Below are 16099 nucleotides of genomic sequence, written 5' to 3'. Positions count from 1 at the left end.
TGTTGTCACCTTCTCAAGCAAGCTGTTTGGCAATGGTCTTGTAGCCCATTCCAGCCTTGTGTAGGTCTACAATCTTGTCCCTGACATCCTTGGAGAGCTCTTTGGTCTTGGCCATGGTGGAGAGTTTGGAATCTGATTGCTTCTGTGTACAGGTGTCTTTTATACAGGTAACAAGCTAAGATTAGGAGCACTCCCTTTAAGAGTGTGCTCCTAATCTCAGCTCGTTACCTGTATTAAAGACACCTGGGAGCCAGAAATATTTCTGATTGAGAGGGGGTCAAATACTTATTTCCCTCATTAAAATGCAAATCAATTTATAACATTTTTGACACGCGTTTTTCTGGATTTTCTCATTATTCTGTCTCTCACTGTTCAAATAAACCTACCATTAAAATTATAGACTGATCATTTCTTTGTCAGTGGGCAAACGTACACAATCAGCAGGGGATCAAATACTTTTTTCCCTCACTGTAGATTGAAATCCCATTTCGTTAAAACTGCTTTTTTGTGTTTAGTTTGTTTGCACGGTTGGCTACGTACGGTGCGTTAAGAAGTTCAACGTACAGTACAACGCACGACAAGTGACCAGCTGATCGAGTAATTGTGGTGCGCCAATTTATTCTGTTGGGTGGTCAAAGGTGGAGGGATTGAAGAAACCTGCTGATGGCGCGAGCAAGGAATTAAAGGGCTGCACCTTTTGCTTGACCCCTTTTTACACGTTTGTCGGTGGCTTTTCAAATGAACAGTGCGAGCCAAAAGGTTTTTTGAGCCCTCGGGCAAAGCTTAAGAGGATGCCTCCTTGGCTATTTATGAGCCCCCCCCCCCCTCTACGCCGCCGCCAAACCCCCTTGAGGCACCCCGTCTCAAGATCTGAAATCCAGGGCAAACCCGCCTTGCCTGCCTCAGTTTACTGTGACCCTGCGAATCAAAAAGGTACACATTGTTTTAAATGGAATTGTACTTCGCAACGCTGGAAATTACTTTTAGAAAAGAAAAAGAAAGAGGTCACGCCGTTCCAAATATTTCGCTCAAAAAAATGTGTCCCTCTTAAAATGTATATATATAACGGTGATGAGTTAAGTCGACACACGGAAAGGGGGGTTCCACTGTGGTCAGACCCCTACGGTGCTCCGCTATTGCAAACATCGAATGCGCGGCTCCGCGCGGCCGTTCAAAGGTGCGGAAATTAAATTGCCGAGGACTGTTTAAAGAAGCGCATGGGCGGGGGGGGGGGTGGAAGAAAAAAACGAATATCGGCCGTAAACGTCGGGTCCTCGACTCGCCCACGTGCGTAAGCGGCGGCGGCGCTTCGTGCGCGCTCATATTTCAGCGCGCCAAGAACAATTCGAACGTTGCAGTGAGGGTGGTAACATGCCACTTGGAGAACAGTGAAGCTCGTGGACAATATAGCAAAACGCTGCAATGCAACTACAAAGCTGCGGGACGCTGAGATCGCGATAGTCGTCACGTCGCGGCATTTGATATCGTGTCGTATTTTAAAAAAAACGATTTTGCAGCCCACCGAATTTGCGACCCTTTTTCTGAGCACCTCACTGAGCTCGCACCCGTTAGAAAATGACATCTTTCGTTTCCTCTCCCTCATTCAGACCTGAGCTGTGGGAGGGCCCAGGGACCATAGCCAATCGTCAGAAAAAAAATATAAAATCTTAACAACAGGTGGGTATGGTGGTCTTCCTTAGCAACGCCCTTAGCATCATCAATGTGTTCCCTTTCCTCCCTCCCTCCCTCCTCCTCCTCCTCCCCCTGACTGTGTTTTTTTCATGCTCTCATTGACAGTGAATCCTCCCAGTCTCTATATACCCCTCAAATAGTGGTCCACGTTGAACCGCTTGGGAACATCGCACGGCTGATGCGGTTCTCTCCTCTACCAGTGCAGAATTCAGAGTAGCCCACAGTGCAACTGCGGTCACCAATATCAAGCCACCAACCGAATAGTTTAACGCCACGGCTCAGATGTTCACCAGGCTACCCCTGATGCCGTCCACTAGTTCACTGATTGACGAACTCGCCAGCCTTGACATGAACGCATACAAGTCGATGATCGACTCCGCGCCATAGGAAACGAGAGGTGTGTATTTAATACAATGCTCTCTCTCTGTCAGTCTATGGGCGTCTGCGCGAGTCTATGGGTTTCATTGTAAGTCTATGTGAGCTTATGTGAGCTTAAGTCTACATGAGCTTATATTTCAAACCGTGGACCACATCGCAACGCCATTGCCTGCTTCGATCATCTCTGGCAACGATTCAGATATGAACGAGGCTTCTCCTGAAACCCGAACGTTGGCTCACGCACCAGCCTCGAAATGAAACCGGGAGGATTTTGTTGTCCTTCCCCCCCCCCCCCCCCGCGTCTCCGATTAGCACGGCTGACGACGTCCGGTGGGAAAGGAGTTCAACGTACACACACAGTCTTTGGTTCTTTCGGTAAAGTCACGTAGGTATAAAATGAAATAAATCACGACGTTTCGATCGCAACACAAGCGACCGTCATCAGGTGGAACAGATACAACAGGAGAACTGCTGACATGTGACATACATATATATGACATATATGTGACATATGTCAGCAGTTCTCATGTTGACATATGTCACATATATGGTTGATAAATTAATGTGTTGCGATCGAAACGTCGTGATTTATTTTATTTTTCTACCTACGTGACTTTACCGAAAGAACCCAAGAGTATGGATTCCTGCAGTCACGAAAGCTTCAAATCAAGATACACACATAGTACATGAACATTGTCGATGAACATCCCTCTGTCGCATGACATATGATAGGTTGAGAGTGAAAAGCAACACGTTGAGATTTTAAGTGGCCTTCTTCAGGCGATGTTGCGGTCGACAGAGAGAGAGTGCATGCAAGTGTCTCGGTAGGCGAGGTCGGGTAGAACACGGGACGTTTTAGATTTGATCTTTTTGTAGAGAGCATTTCTCAGCCCATAATATCAGCCCGAAGAGTCCGTGCTGTTGTTGTTCCGGGAATTATTTTGGCATGCCTCGTCCAATAACGATGAGTCCATGCATATGATTTTGGTTTATAAACCTGTGTATAGGATTATTGTTCTGTATAAGCATACCTGGTACTCTAGTGGTAGTGTCCTACGCCGATTATCCTTTTTTTATCTCGCCATACCAGCATTACGGAATATAATGGTTGATAAATTAAACTTGATCAATTACTGATCTGACAACACACACCACCCAACCTCACCTACCAAGACTATGTGAGACTCTCTTTTTTCTGTAAATCTCAATGTTTCCTGAATAAGTTAATTTGGCCAAAAAACATTGAGCTCTACCCTTCCTCTCAGTGACGATATAGAAACCGTGATGGTTTGTAAGCCACTGGTTATTTTACACTCGCCAAAGGAGTGTGGATTGGCGCACTTTATTACTGGTAGGAACCTCCTGGTTACACCAGCAGTCCACAGGGGATTATTGTGTCCGTCCGTCGTGCATCCAAAAATGGGAGGGGTGGGGCTGGGTGGAGAGGGGAGGGTGGGGAGGGGCTGGGTGGGGAGGGGAGGGTGGGGAGGGGCTGGGTGAGGAGGGTGGGGCTGGGTGGGGGGTGGGAGGGGTGGGGCTGGGTGGGGAGGGGCTGGTCACCCCGTGGTGCCCTTATAAAACTCAACGTTTAACCTACTCACGCCGGCTTGTGCCCGCCCTCACAGTCGGGCATATTTGCGGAATACACCACGTGGTGCCGCCGTTGTCCCTAGCCATTGACCGAGCAACCCAACGTTCCTACCAGCTCCCTCCGCAGGAATGTGTTGCCTCGTAGCAAGGAGCTCCTGGGCTCGAATATCGACTCGAGGGTCTTTCTGCGTGGAGTTTGTATGTTCTGCCCCTGTTTTACACAGGTTTCCTCCGGGCACTCTGGTTTCTTCCCAAAGTAAAAACAAAAACCCATAATTTACAATGCAGCTGGTATTGGCCAAATATCCCAATGATGATATATTACCAGAAAATTACCAGTAGTCACACGCAGTAGCAACATTACATGTTCCTTTTCGATTTAAAGCTTTCGTGACTGCAAGGATTCATCTTCTTTGGTTCTTTCGGTAAAGTCACGTAGAATGAAAATATTTTATTTTATTAATTTATTATTTTATTCTCATTCTACGTGACTTTACTGAAAGAACCAAAGAAGATTACACGTTCCTGTGAAAACTTAGCAGGACTCTCCTGAAAAACAATCTTGAGGTTTTCATGGGTCGAAATAATAGTAATTTAATAAATAAAAATATGTTTTTGTCCCTCTGCCTGTCTCTCTGTCTGTGTGTGTCTGCCTATTTGTACATGCTACAATACAAAATAGGCATGGAGAGATGCCACAATAGTTCAGAAATTACGTGCCTCTCAAACCAACATTGAATAAGTGAGTATACTATTTTTTTTGCACTACTTTATTTGACTAGACTATGAGAATGACTGAATAAAATCCACAGACTAAACAAATCTCCACAGATTGTCATCGCCCGGACCAAGACTGTGACCAAAGTAAATAAGTTATATTTAAAAACACTTTTTTAAAAACACGCTTTTATGAAATGTACCGTACTAGTAATGGAAGAACTCCACGACTCCAGGAAGTGGCCCCGAAGCTTGCCACAACGCAAGGGAGCGTGGCCAATTACAGCCAACGTCAGTTGACCGTGGACAATTAGACCCAAGCCGAAACATAACATATAAAAAATAACGTTTAAAAAAATACATTTTTTATGATAGAATATAGTATTGTCATCAGTATGACATAAGTATACAAAGTTTGCAGTCGATGCCGCATTGGGAAGTGGGTTAAAATTGAGTTACAAGATTTGAGGATACAACGACAACAACAACAGACAGAGTGAGTTAAATGAAAGCGTGTGAAAAAAAAAACCGCTGACGATATTAACGCCACTCAACCACGGCAGCGATATCCAGTGGCGAGCACCTTTGCTGTGCGTTGAGAAGTGACTTAGCGATTGATATTTCACAAATCAGATATCTCCCAACGCGATGAACGTGCGGTCACAATGTGGCACACGTCTAAAGCAGCAGACCGTGTACTGTTTGGCTGCAAGTAACGATGGTGATATGCTTCGAAGGGTTCAGGCAGCGTGCTCCTTTCTGGCGTTCAGGCTTTACAGCTTTGCAGATGAAAGTAATTTTGAATGTACATTCCCCCCATCAGCTGAGCACAGCAGCACATACGATAGAGCGTCCAATTACGCCGTCAAAACTGTGTCCTTGTGAATGCTTTCCAAAACAAATTACAGAACCTCTTGCTTATAGACGAGGCATTTAGGCCAGGGGGAGCACGCGCGGAAAAACGCGGACTCCACGCGCGGATCGTCACCAGCAGACGGCAACGTTATGCAGTCGAGGGATGAAGTGCCGCTGCTCAGTTCCGTCCCTGTAGAAGCTCCCAGCGTGGGCAGCGAAACGTCGGACATCGTGCCGGGAAACAGGCGGTGCATCCCTAAAAAAAACTCATCAGAGAGCTGTGTACCGCACTGCCGCAAAAACCCACACAGTGGTATGGCGGTAGTCAACAATAATAGCATCGACCTTTAACGTGCCGCACAGTATTTCCTCACTCGTACAGACAGAGGACGACTCAAAGGAGCGAGGAGGAAACACAGGCAAGCCGGAAAGGCAGCCAGGCGGTTGGCCGGTGTCAACAATTGCCCGAGCTCTGCCTGTCCTCTATGTATTAAGATGATTTCAGCCTCTCAATGAGCATTTTACAGGTGGAAGGAAACCGGAGCACCCGGATAAAAACACCCGCGTGCGAGGGGGCAACACTCTATCCCATTCACTTGTAACAGGTATAGTCCGCATTACCTATACCGCCTTCTCCTGGCGAGCTGTGGTACGGCACCTCGACACCATCGGGAAGGGAGCTCCACAACAATTGTGCGGTCCACCAACCCTCGCCTGCGCAGCGCTGGATCGCAGTACAGGCATGCGCCACGCCACTGCTGCCCTAGAATGAAACTTTGGTGGATTTTTGCCGCATTCACTGGGGAGGTATTTCGGCTTCGCAGCGGCACCTCGAGCTGTCGCTCACAGCAGCACGCTCACCATAGCTTCGACCTCTTGTCGAGTAAACGACACATCATCCTGTTCTCTTTGCTTTTGTTTACTCGAACAGTTTTTTTTTCCCCATACACCCCATTGTGTTGTTTTTTAGTCGTAGATTATTATTATATTATTTAAATAGTTTATTCAGGAACTTTCAGAAAGTTAACATATGTGCGAACTCATCACCGAAAAGCACCGTTGGCTAGGTACGGCGTGAAAGAAGTTCAACGCACGCCGACGTCTCTCTCGTGCATTTTAAACAGTCTGTTTTTACTCTTCGTCGTGCATATCTTGCGATCCCGTTCTTTATTCAAGCAGATTTCTTTTTTCCCGTCCACATCAGCAATTTCCCACGGCGACGCAGTTGCAAGGCTTCGCGCGTCCGGCAGTGGTTGCCAATCTGTGCCCCGTGGATCCCTGGTGGCCTGTGAGGAAGGCGGTAGGTAGGGGTTTGGCGGAATCTCTGTAGACATCACCTCTATTTTTGTTCCCGCTTTTAAACTCTGTTCAAGCGCGCTTGAGAGGAGCGCTCATTCTGAAAAATGTGTTACTGGTGCGCGCCGGTTACCGTAACGCGTGTGAGGGTTGACAGTGAGCGAGTGGTCTGCACGACCAGGGAGGTTGGGAACCAACCCTCCATATCAGATGCTACGTTGACAGAAAAGTTGTGAAATGGGTTGACAGGATTATCACTTACCTCATTTATTGATTTGCTCATTGATCCGAATAAAGACCGGAGGATGTAAGACATTGGCTTGCGATGATATGTAGGGAAACTCCCGATGAGGCTTGTAAAAATGGTTGCCCTTATTCTTGCCGCAAAAAAAGTGAAAAAAAAACACATTGTCCACCCAAGAAATCCTCATTGAGTGTCAATTCCCGCACCTCCGATTAGCACCACTGGCTACGTACGGTGCGGACGAAGTTCAACATACCTACAACAGCATCCTATACGGCACCTCAACCAAAACATTAAATAAACTCCAGTACATCCAGAACTCTGCTGCTCGTCTGCTCACTCACACCCGCACCGGTGACCACATTACCCCCGTCCTCCAGAACCTCCATTGGCTCCCGGTCCAACAACGAATTCAATTCAAAATCCTCCTCCTCACACATAAAGCCCTTCGTAACCAGGCCCCGTCCTACCTCACTGACCTGCTCCACCGGCACAACCCATCCCGTAGCCTTCGCTCATCTGACGCCAACCTCCTGACTCCACCTCTCAGGACCAAGCATCGAACTTGGGGCGACAGAGCCTTCTCTATAGCTGCCCATCACTTTGGAACTCTCTCCCAAAACGAATCCGTGACTGCACCAACCTTCCAGCGTTCAAATCATTGACTAAAACTCACCTTTTAAAAATGGCTTTTAATGTTTAGCTAAGCTTGATGTGTTTTTAGTGATTTTACCATTTGATGTTGTTTTTGCTGCTTTTATGATTTTATGTAAAGTGTCTTTGAGTATTTAGAAAAGCGCTCATAAATAAAATGTATTTTATATATATACAACACACACACACAATGCTCTTTGTCGACAGGGTTCTTGAATTGGGCACAATTAGTCGATCGGCAGGTCGCGTCTGTGGCGGTGTAAAGTGTGGGGGGCTCCCACCTCATCCAAGACGTCTGGCCGTTGTCAAAGATGTTTGCCGAAATAACCCTCAAGAGGGGCACCCTAGAGGTCCCTCTGGTGGAGCCCCCCCCCCCTTACTGGCAGTGGTGCAGGCAAGAAATTACTCGCATTGGGACGTTTGGCAAAGCATGGGCGAGACTCTTGCACGTCGGAGGCAACCAGAGTACATGTTATACAGCATTTTGTGGCCTATCAGCAGGAGTTTTGATGTATCTCTGCGGCGCTTTGATTCTGCCTTCCGGGCTACGTGCATTTCAATGGAACCATTACCATAGCTGTTACAACTAATGATACCCAATCATCCAAATTACTAGAAAATGCTGCATGTGTACCAAAAAACACTACTGACGAAAAAAAACACATGTGCCTTGTTGTTGTTGCATTATCTAGAAAGGTACATTAGAGCCAAATTGTGGGCATGTTGGCAGGGCGCATAACTGGGGGGTGGGCAACTATACTTTGGAAGTTCAGGGGGTTTCCATCAGCAAATGGTTCCCAGTGTTTTGTGGGTCCGATTACAGAGGCGCAGTGACCCTTTTTGGCTAATAAATCCCGTTGGCATCAGGGGCGGCCCGTCCATACAAGACGAACAAACAAAATACGTCATTATTTCAATTCCCATGCACGTACAGAGGGAATATGAATTATAATTCATTTCTTAACGTTTCTGAGAATGTATTGGTTGGAAAGATGGAGAAACGGACAAACCAAATACGATTGCGAGCATAATTCGGTCGGGAAACGTGCTCGTAATCCAAAAGCACTCGTATATCAAAGCGAATTTCCCCATAAGAAATAATGGAAACTCAGATGATTCGTTAATACAAAATATATTTTATATTTTTATTATTTAAATTTAATATAAAGTAATCAAATTTATTAATTACATTGAATCGTGGCTGGTGTGAGGGAGACGAGAGAGAGGAGGAGGGTTATTGTGTGGGACGACTTTCACTTGCAGTACAGTTACTAAAGAAAAGTCACTACACTTGGACACAATATAAAAAATGCTTTACGCACACACACGTGGTCACAACACTATAGCACTGTAGTAAACAGTATACACGTGGTCACAACACTATAGTACTGTAGTAAACAGTATACACGTGGTCACAACACTATAGTACTGTAGCAAACAGTATACACGTGGTCACAACACTATAGTACAGTAGTAAACAGTATACACGTGGTCACCACACTATAGTACTGTAGTAAACAGTATACACGTGGTCACACCACTATAGTACTATAGTAAACAGTATACACGTGGTCACAACACTATAGTACTGTAGTAAACAGTATACACGTGGTCACAACACTATACAGTACTATAGTAAACAGTATACACGTAGTCACAGCACTATACAGTACTATAGTAAACAGTATACACGTGGTCACAACACTATAGTAAACAGTATACACGTGGTCACAACACTACAGTACTATAGTAAACAGTACACACGTGGTCACAACACTATAGTACTGTAGTAAACAGTATACACGTGGTCACACCACTATAGTACTGTAGTAAACAGTATACACGTGGTCACAACACTATAGTACTATAGTAAACAGTATACACGTGGTCACAACACTATAGTACTATAGTAAACAGTATACACGTGGTCACAATACTATAGTACTGTAGTAAAGAGTATACACGTGGTCACAACACTATAGTACTATAGTAAACAGTACACACGTGGTCACAACACTATAGTACTGTAGTAAACAGTATACACGTGGTCACAACACTATAGTACTGTAGTAAACAGTATACACGTGGTCACAACACTATAGTACTGTAGTAAACAGTACACACGTGGTCACAACACTATAGTACTGTAGTAAACAGTACCCACGTGGTTACAACACTATAGTACTATAGTAAACAGCACACACGTGGTCACAACACTATAGTACTGTAGTAAACAGTATACACGTGGTCACAACACTATAGTACTATAGTAAACAGTATACACGTGGTCACAACACTATAGTACTATAGTAAACAGTATACACGTGGTCACAACACTATAGTACTATAGTAAACAGTACACACGTGATCACAACACTATAGTACTGTAGTAAACAGTACACACGTGGTCACAACACTATAGTACTATAGTAAACAGTATACACGTGGTCACAACACTATAGTACTATAGTAAACAGTACACACGTGATCACAACACTATAGTACTGTAGTAAACAGTACACACGTGGTCACAACACTATAGTACTATAGTAAACAGTATACGCTCGCACGGATGTTGACTATACGAGTGAGGCACGCCGACTGAGACCGAGCATGGGAGATGATTACCCACAATCCCGCAGCGAGAGAGAGAGAGAAGAACCATTGTCTCAGTTGTGATCACGTGACGCTCGGCAGACAAAGGGTTATACTTTACGTACTGCTCGTATTGCAAGACATCGCTCGTTTATCAAATTATTATTTATTTAAAAAAAATTGCTCGTCTTGCAAAACACTCGCAGACCAAGTTACTCGCAATCCAAGGTTTCACTGTAATTATGCCTCTGTTTAACAAACAAACGCTTTAAAAAAAACATTTAACGGAAAAGAGGGGCTAAATGTTTCCCAGTTTACCAAAAACCTCAGCCGAAGATCTGATCCTTGAGGTTTGTGGCGCTGATTACACGGTTCGCCTAGGGCGCAAGTTGCTGGCAGCTGGTCTACGACCACCTCTGGTTGGCATGCAATATGTAATACAGAAGAAAAAAAACCCCAGTTAACACATGCTTAATTAACAGAGCGATAATTGCTGTTGTTTTCCAGTTGTCTGGATATTCGTCCGCAGACCGTACAGGACAGCACAAGCAGACTGCGCACTTCTTTTAGAGACGCGGAGATGAGACTCTTAGCAAGCGTCAAATCGCGGATAGGCGAAACATCACCCCCGTGTTCCAGGAAAGCAGATACCATTCGGTAAGCCACGCAGACACGAAACACGAATTCATTCCCTCTACGTTAATTCTACGCAACTGCTGAATACCGACCAGACCCACTTTATTGCTCGCCACGTCGGCATTTGTGTCGCCCTGTCAAAAGGGGTAAAAAAACACGCAGACTCCCCAAAAAATTCCATGGAATTCTAAAATCTGATGGAAATAAAGCATTCCTCCTTCCCATATTTTTTGGCACAACCCGCCTGTTGCACGGCCTTCGCGGAGTGGATCTCATCAGCAGCATTGTCTCAATACAATCAAACTCTGGAACGGTGTTGACATTCAGTGTCTCATCAGCAAGAGTCACGCTTGCATGCACCAATGCTGGTGAACTGTCAGATGTTTCGAGGCAAGGAGCATTTTCTGCAGCACGAGTCGTAATTTTGACGCTAAAACTGGTTATTGACGTTTTCCACAGCGACTATTACTTTGTTTGACTATTTTGTGGGTACCTCTTAGCCAAATCAAAATATGACGGGGGTGTATGGATGACACCCACAGTGGCTGTGCTCCTTGTATCTATGAATTGAGAAGAGAGTGAAAATACAGGATGCTCACGGTGCCCTCTTACTCGACTGGACATCTGTGAAAAAGAGCTTCATAGCTCATCGGATTCTCCCAGTGTAATTAAAGAAACAGAAATGTTCCGATTCTCTAATCTTGTAAACAACACGTGATTGAGTGGCAAGAAACATAATACGAGTGAATGTAACTGTAATGAGTTGACATTAAAGCACCATTGATGGTGATGGGTAGCTTTTACTCGAATTGCACAGCAACACACACCGTCAGCGGTAGAGCAGAGCGGCTTGCCATCGCAATGTTGAGAGTTTAAATCCTGGTTGGTTGACTCAGCCCATCATCCCTCCGGCATCAACAAAACAAGTGCCACCTTGTGGCAAAGTCAACAACGTTTGTTTTCTGGACATACTCGCCCCTGCCATAGGAAAGTGGAATTTCCAGCACTTACTCAGGGCTATGAACAGAAGATGAGCACTGCCCCAATGGTACTTTTAAGCAAGATATGAATTATAATTATCTTTTTTACACTGCTCGACAGAACTGTATTCCTATTAATCTGTTACATGTTCAGAGGGGCAGTGAGTCACCATTAAAATAATTTGACAGAATCAAAATGTACGTCACCGCTGTGTGTGACGTCTTAGCTGTAGCTGCTATTATGCATTATTACTCGAAACAAACCTAACGTGGGTAAGCCATGGTCATTAATGCGCACACATCAAGGACGTACTGTGCTATGTTTAAAGCAGGACCGGATTAAGTGTGATGGCCCCGTTACGGATTTGGGGAGCCCCCTCTTTGCATATTCAATTATTCCTATTTATTATTTTATTATCACCACCACCACCACTAGCCATCATCACAACGCTTAATGAGTACCTGTTACCGTGTACAAACGCCAGCACTGGGGCAATAAAGGTGGCCAAGCGTGGTACTAATTGCTTTAATATCAGGTAAAAGCTCTTTTAGAAAAATTAAAGACTCAATGAAAAAAAACTACTTTAAACAGCTACATTATTTATGGAGTTTGCGTCTTGAGAAATGTCTTTGCCTTATTCTAGTGGTCGGCTATTTCTGGCGTGAATGCTTTCTTTAATATCTGACATCTTCCAATACAACCCCATTGTTGGAAGCACAGAATACAATTAAAAGTTAGCGCATAGATGTAAGAAAAAGCAGGGTGGCTGGTTCTATTTCTGACCGTTGGATTTGTCAGAACGCTTGCGACTAGGAAATGGAAATTGTAACTCTGCAATATATTTTTTCCCCGTGTGATTGAAGCAACAATAAGCTAACATCAGACGCTTTTAAATAAAACAGCCTGAAAAATGCATTTTCTTTGTGCTCAACACGTGCGATTTGGTGCCTGTGTGTACTTAATGATATAAAAGCCATAATTTACGTGATTTATTCAGACATCACAAGAATAGACTTTATGCTAAATTACGTGATGCTAAAAGGATTTTTTTTTGTTCGCTGGCACGACTGGTACAGCTCGGATGAAGTTTTCACTGACAGTGTAACCTGGCATGAGTTTCGGATTGGACATTTTAATATCTTCAGGTGCCTTAAGGCAATTTCAGATCGCTTCTTGGATTTTTCGATGTATGGATCGTCTATATAATGAAATAAGCCAAGCAATATTCATGCTCACAAAAGTGATGTCACATGATGCCACATGACTACATGTGGCAGGAAATACGTGGAAGTGACAACACAATGTCAGTGATGGCATTCAGTCCAGGGGGGTGGTGGTACACGCCTGTAATCCAGCACTGTGGAAGCAGCCAGAGTTGGTGAATCACACGCGCGTTGTTGAGACTCCACCCCCGTGGGCACTGAGGTGCTGTACCCTGGCTTACCTGGCGAATGTGGTGCAACACAGCATGGACTAATCTTCATCCGTTATGAGATAAAGTGTTGCCCCATCGCACATGTGATTTCTCCAGGTGTAAACATCCCATTAATTGAAAGATAGTACCTTAATATACAGAGAACCGCAAAGCTTGGAGGTGAACTTTGCTCCGGCTCAAAGCATGGCTGCCTTTCCAATTTGTCTGTGGTTCCTCACGACGTTGTGTCGTTTTCCCTGTTCGAGAGCGAGCGAATGTTTTGCGACCCATTACAAGTTGAAATTATTATCTAGTTATTACGATTATTTCCTGTGACGCCATGCTTAGGATCAATTTGGAACAAAACTAAAATTCGGATTATCCAAAATTTCGTATTTAGGCTCAAAGTTGAGCATTTTTTCGTATTAATTTTCAAATTGGAAACATGTCCTTACTGTAATAATATGATACCATACACTCAACATATGTGAAGGGTACAGATTTACCACCTGTTAGAGCCTATAAGATAAAAAAACAAAACTCGTTACCGTGCGCCAGTACAATACGTTCTTCACTTTGAGTGTGGCGAGTACTGAATGTGTGGTGCATGGGTGCGCATTTCTTCACTTTGAGTGTGGCGAGTACTGAATGTGTGGTGCATGGGTGCGCATTTCATAGGTGGAGGTGTGCATTTTCATATTTAGATACAGCTACACAGTCAACCGTGACAAAACCAGAAACTTCACGGTAATCCTGCATACATGGTGAAATATCTTACGATCTGCCTCTCGCGTATTATTTCAAACCAAAAAGGTGCTACTGTGCGTCGACATTTCCACATCGATGCTACTAAATTACTATTTTTTATTTCATCAGGTGAGGCCCACTGAGCTATATAGCTCTTTTTCAGAAGCGACCTGGCCACAAATGATAGCTCAACGAAGTGGCTTATCACGTGGAAATGTATAGCAGCCAAGTACTCGAAATGTATGCTTATAAATGTGAAGATGAAAACCGGAGGACGCAGATATAAATCCACACGACCACGCGTAGAGAAACATGCAAACCCCAAATATACAGCAGGCAGTCAGGATCGGGATCAAACCCACAACCTCATGCATACCAGGCGAGGAAGTTAACATCTCGCGATCACGGCAGCCATTACCTTGAAAGCACAGGATGTGTACAAGGGAAAACATGGGACTATATTATCGAAAATAAAGGCTACAAATTACTATTTAAATACAAAAACATGCCGATACAAGTAATTAAAAAGGCAGCAATTTACTCTTCTTAAAAAAAATTGGAATGATTCAAATGTGAGATCAGCGTTTATGAATGTACAGACATGATTTTCAATTACTAGCATGTATTTGCAGTCGGCATAAATAATGGTACGTAAATAGGCAACAAAGGTGGGAGTGTTGGTGCAGTGGTTACGCTTTCATGAACCTGGTCACCTGAGTTCGATTCCTGGCCACAGCTAACCTCGGTGGCAAGTGATATCTGAACCAGTTCTGGGCCCCCTGTCACCAACCCGCATTGACCAACGTGGTGAAGTATGGTCAAACAATCCTTTATGACCGATATGGCGAGGGAGGGGGTATTCATCCAGCAGTAGATTGACAAAGGGCTACCAAATAAATAAGCTACTAAACCTGGTGAGGTATGGTATACAGGATTGTAGGGAGGCACAAAGCGGTACATTTAAGGATACATTAGCCTCTGCCATGAGAATGTGGAATTCAAAATACCGACCTGGGGATCTTAATGTTCCTTCATTTTTTTTTCTATCCATGAGTCTGTTTCATTATCATGACGATCATCATCATGGTTCCTATCATCACAATCACAAGTGACCAAATAACCCTGAATATGCCCAATTTCGGCAGATTTCAGAAGCTCCGCAACTTTGAGATTGCCTAGCTGTTGGATGGGAGATTGTTTGGAAATACCAGGGTGTTGTCATCTTGGTATACAAGGTGTCCAGGAGGTATCAGATACAGATGTGGATTTTTTAATGTAGTTGCGTGGAGTTGTACGAGTACGATTTGGGGTTTCTCCAGTGTCGTAGGACCCTCCTGCAATAGTTTTGAGACTCAGTGAGGTTTTGCTGGTTATATTAATCACATTATCATCCTTATTAGTTCATTTGAGCATCAGGACTTTTGCGAAACATAGAGCAAATGTTGCTGTATATCATGACTCAATCATGCCACAGTGGCGAGATGTTAATCACCTCGCCTGGTATACAATAGGTCGTGGGCTCGATACCGACCGTGACGCCTGTATATTTGGGGTTTGCATGTTCTCCCCGTGGTCGCGTGGATTTTTCCTCCGGGTCCTCCGCTTTTTCCCTCAACATATATAATCATGCGTGTAGAGTAATTTGGCTGACATCAATTTCCACGCGATGAGAAACCACTTCGTTGAGCTATTATTTGCGGCCAGGTTGCTTCTGAAAAAGAGCTATGTACCTCAGTTGGGCTTAACCTGGTAAACACAAAAATAGTAAAAAAAAGAATGCTGTCTGAAGCCATAAATGATGTACATTTTGCAACAGCTCCTGCAGAGGTTTTTGTAGTTGTGCTGTATAGCTCTATGATGTGTTTTCGGGTTGTACCACGTGTAATTCGGCACGATGTCCGACGTTTAGAGCTGCTATGAGCTTATTGAGGAATTGAAGATCCCAGCACGTGGAGCGAAATGTCAGAGAATACCAAAAAACACGCGGTACGTATATACAACAGTGTATAGACATCAACTATACACCAAGAGACACCACCCCTCATCAGCATTGGAAGCAGTTATAGTGATGTCTAAACATTGCATCCTCAGCCAACACTGATACATATTCACAAGGAACAAAGTGCATGAGACAGTGAGTGAGTGAGTGCGTGAATGAGGGGATTAGTGCATGAATGAGTGAGTGGGTGAGTGCGTCAATGAGTGAGTGGGTGAATGAATGAGACAGTGAGTGGGTGTGTGCGTGAATGAGGGGATTAGTGCATGAATGAGTGAGTGGGTGAGTGCGTCAATGAGTGAGT

General features: G+C 44.4%; 1 protein-coding gene across 1 annotated transcript in view; it reads right to left on the bottom strand.

The window, feature by feature from the left end:
- The window catches only part of LOC116953115 (potassium channel subfamily T member 2), a 224074-nt gene that overhangs the window by 206772 nt on the left and 1203 nt on the right, over positions 1-16099 (bottom strand). The window lies entirely within an intron of this gene.

This window comes from Petromyzon marinus, chromosome 50 (assembly GCF_048934315.1).
Source record: "Petromyzon marinus isolate PM22_M1 ecotype Great Lakes invasive population chromosome 50, UKy_Petmar_22M1.pri1.0, whole genome shotgun sequence".
Classification (NCBI taxonomy): domain Eukaryota; kingdom Metazoa; phylum Chordata; class Hyperoartia; order Petromyzontiformes; family Petromyzontidae; genus Petromyzon; species Petromyzon marinus.
Note: the sequence above shows the minus strand (reverse complement) of the source record. Positions and strands in the feature narration are given on the sequence as shown.